The sequence below is a fragment of the Amblyomma mixtum genome, chromosome 6, assembly GCF_055824585.1.
Source record: "Amblyomma mixtum isolate Tamu chromosome 6, ASM5582458v1, whole genome shotgun sequence".
NCBI lineage: Eukaryota > Metazoa > Arthropoda > Arachnida > Ixodida > Ixodidae > Amblyomma > Amblyomma mixtum.
In genome coordinates this window covers 88,603,659-88,607,936 of record NC_143017.1, presented here as the reverse complement: position 1 = coordinate 88,607,936, position 4,278 = coordinate 88,603,659, and the positions used below count along the sequence as shown (strand labels likewise).

Genomic DNA, 4,278 nt, shown 5'->3' with positions numbered 1-4,278 from the left:
TTCGCGACTTCTGAAAGAGACTCATTCGTCTCCAGCGCAACTTGTTTCGGTGGTGCATGGTAGATTCCAGTGTGAGCTGCACGTGCGCGATTAAAGTTGTATGACGCCAAGAACTGAAGGCTAGGGGAGTCGGAGGTTCGGGGAGCCTGGAGGTGCATGTGGATGGAACGCCTGTCCTCATGCGGGCTTTGTTTTACATGTACAAACACACACTCGCTTGCGCGGAAGTGGAATTGCGCCAAACTTGCGGCGGCTGGGGGCATGAGTTACAACACAGACCGTTAATCACCTCGCGCCGGTGCGCTCATTTCTTGCTCCAAGAATTAATGGTAGCTGAGTGCCGTCCCTCTCACCGTCTATTCCTGGATAGAAGTTGCTTTGAGCACGTATTCATACGGGGTATATTCTCGGCAACAGCGACTGGAAATTATAAACAATTTTCTGCGTCCCCAAAACAGGAATAACATTGATGATTACCGACATGGTCCCTTGATGTGACTGAAAGCACGCAAGCACACGTATTTTATGCTTTGAGATGACTTAAAACTTCCGTTTAACTGCGAATAAACGTCTTCCAATCGCTTGCTCACGGAAGTTGCTTTTCATGTATGATTTAGAAGTACTTGGTTGATTGGTTAAGGGGGTTTAACGTCCCAAAGTGACTCGGGCTATGAGGGATGCCGTAGTGAAGGGCTCCGGAAAATTCGACCACCTGGGCTTATTTAACGTGCAGTACACGGACCTCTAGAATTTCCCCTGCATTGAAATTCGACCGCAGAGGTCGGGATCGAACCCGAGTCTTTCGGGTCAGCAGCTGAGCGCCGTAACCACTGAGCCACCGCTGCGGTTCCTCTGTCCAGGGAAACACTAATTATAACGCGTATTCTGCAGCATCGGTCGGAATGATCGTCTCTAATTTTTACTTTGCCAAAGTAATGTTCAACAGTCTCGCAAGGGAGCAGCAGTTCATATTTGGTAGCGAGGTGCTGCAAGTGGTAAAGGAATACGTGTACTTGGGGCAGGTAGTGGCTGCTGATCGCGACCATGAGAGGGAAATAACTAAAAGAATAAGAATGGGGTGAAGCACATATGGCAGGAGTTAAGAGCACATGCCATTCATCTCATGAATGGCAGGTTACCAATATCCCCAAGAGAAAATGTATCATACCGGTAGTCATCAACGAGGCAGAAACGCGGAGGCTAACAAAGAGGGTTCAGCTTAAGTTAAGGGCAACGCAGCGAGCTATGGAAAGAAATATGATAGGTGTAACGTTAAGAGATCGGAAGTCGGCGCAGTGGGTGAGGGAACAAAGGCGGGTTAATGACCTCCTAGTCGAAATCAAGAGGGAGAAATGGGCTTGGGCAGGGCGTGTAATGCGAAGACAAGATAACCGCTGGTCCTTCAGGGTAAATGAGTGGATTCCAAGAGAAAGCAAGCGTAGAAGGCGGCGGCAGAAAGTTAGGTGGGCGAATGAGATTAAGAAGTTTGCGGGGATACGGTGGCCGCAGCTGCAAAGGACAGGGTTAATTTGAGATACATGGGAGAAGTCTTTGCCCAGCAGTGGGCGTAGTCAGGATGATGATGATGATGATGATGACGATGATGAATTTTTATGTATTCGCCGGAGCACCCGCCCACGCCTTCTTGCGTTCTCTTGAAAAACCCTGATTGGCTGGCGGGCAGGGACGTCACCAGACCAGGTTTGTCTGAATGAAGCCTTCATGTGCCAGCCGTGGAAGCCAGTGCACAGGAAATACTGGGTAAGAGCAACCTGCATCTTACAAGCTCCACCAGTCACTTCCGGCAAAGGCATAAACAGCTTCGAATGCTGTCGTACTGCCAAACATAATAGAATTAGGTGCATGTGTCTTTTTTTTTTTTTTAAAGTCAGGATACATAGAGCTAGGCAGCAAGAGAACCCCACAGGGATCTGTCCAGTCCCCGCTTTTATTCAACGTGGCCATGATCGGGCTTCCAAGCAAACTAGCGGCGAATGAGGGACTCAGTCACTGCATTTACGCAGATGACGTGAGAACTGCCAAAGGAGACGATGGTTAAATAGAAGAAACTAATGACCATTGAAGAAGTTGAAAAGTATGTAAAAGACAGGGGACTTAGATGCTCCCCGCAAAAATCGGAAATGTTTTTCTACCAACCCAAAAGTAAATCGCGGTCAAATTCCTCCCGGATACCTCTGAAGGCTCAGAGACTTGATATCCCGAAGGTGGAAAGGATTAGTCTCAGGGCTGTACATTCAAAACAACGGTTTCAATGGGGATACATTAAACAAATTGGAGATATGCGCGCAACAGACCATGCGACTCATCCGAACTATCTTAAATAGGCGATATGGCATGAAAGAAATTAGTTTAAAGAGGTTAATTCAAGCCTTCGTAATAAGCAGGATCGCTAACGTAGCTCCCTTCCTTAATCTCAAGGTTGCGGACAAGAGCAAGCTTGAAGGGAGCGTCCGCAGAAGTGTCCAGCAGGCTCTGGGTTTCCCTATTCGGATCCCCATTGTAAAACTACTAGAGCTAGGTCTCCACAACATCCTGGATGAAACTGGTGAAGCCGTACAAATCTCGCAGTACGAAAGGCTGTCGGGAAGCGTCACCGACAGGAAGATTCTAGCGAGCCTAGGAACAAAATAGGAGAGTCAGCGAGGCCACAAAGTGGACATGATTAAGGGCGTGCGTGATAGGCTAATGATCTCGCCACTACCCAAAAACATACATCCCGTCCACCACAAGGTTCGCAGAGAGAAACGGGCTGAAGCCCTCGGCAGCCGTTTCAAAAACTGTCCGATAGAAGACGTGGCCTACGTGGACGCAGCTGATTGCGGGAAGGGAGGAATAGTGATAGCGGTAGCCAGTGCCGAAACACATCTCCGATCCGTCGGACACATCTCCGATCCGTCGGACACATCTCCGATCCGTCGGAGATGTGTCCGATCCGTCGATCACGTCGGGCAGTCCCGAAATTGCGGATGATGCCACCATCGCGCTCGCAATAGCGGGCACGGGGCGTCAACGATGGTCAGCGACTCCAAGGTTGCAGTGATGAACTTTGCCAGGGGGAGGGTATCTCCCCTCACGAACGGAATCCCGCGGACCGCAACGGACGACCGCAAATTCACGTAGTCTGGACACCTGCACCTGGCTGGAAGTGCAGCAACTCACGAACTGGCTCGAGGTGTCGCTTTCCGAGCCGGTGAGCATACCGAGGGCTTCACAGATAGGGATCGTCATGTTTGTTATAGAGAGATCACACAGCGTTACTCAATAGAGCTAAGTACCCCCCGGCTGACAAATCATTGACAAAGAGTCAGGCCACCTCTCGGCGCTGACTCCATACTCAAACATTCCTGAACCCGGTTATGTGTAGTCTTTATTATACGGTACAATTACGGTATTATACGGTACGGTACATTTGAATACGTGAATATTCAAATGAGTGCAAACTATGTAACGACAATGCGGATCTCAATCATATTTTTTGGAAATGACCTCTTGCCCCCCTGGAAGGAAAAAAAAAATAAAGTCGCTTGACCAATGGGAGGCTCTCGACCCTACTGATCTTCGATCCGGAGACTCAGACAAAGGTCGTCCAACTGGCTGAAGACGCCGCCAGAAGCCAAGACCTTCTGGCCATCTTCTAGGCGAGGGGTCTAAAGCCCCTCAAACTGCTGGGAAAAGAAGTTTTACACTCGAATCCAATTAAAATGTTGCAGCCTCTCTCGTGTCTCTCCGGGAGAGTCGCTAAGAGTATAGTGTAGCTTCTGTCTCATGTAGCTTCTGTCACGTAGAAATAAAGAAGCTTTAGAATACGACCAGGAAGGTCTTAAGACTGACTCCCGCGTGGAGAGTTTGTCGCACACTAAAACGTGCCACGCACGCTGTCGCGCCCCGAACCTGCACCATCATGGACACAAGAAGCGAGCACGAGAAGAGCCCATGGTACAGGGTCAATCACACTTAGAGGGAATATGGCTCCGCGTGGCTGCCCACACATGGAGCGCTGACCAAGCCGGTGGCAAACCCGTGGAAAGGGGCAGATGACACGAAGTACCACGTCGAGGTTCCTCTTCTCCTGCGGCACTCTGTATTGAGTCATGAACGGAATAGATTCGGTGGCAGTCCGCAGGTGCGTGGCCACGCGGAGCCGTGTTCCCGCTATGTGCGATTGGCCCTGTACATCTAGTTCGGCGGTAGGGCAGCGTGCATTCCACGCTCGCGCGTGTCTTCGCGAGCGAAAAACGCTCCAGGCGCGGGACTCTT

General features: G+C 50.2%; 1 pseudogene; it reads left to right on the top strand.

The window, feature by feature from the left end:
• Positions 1-2,316: 2,316 nt before the first annotated feature.
• LOC149339620 (uncharacterized) lies at positions 2,317-3,659 on the top strand (annotated as a pseudogene).
• The last annotated feature ends 619 nt before the right edge of the window (positions 3,660-4,278 follow it).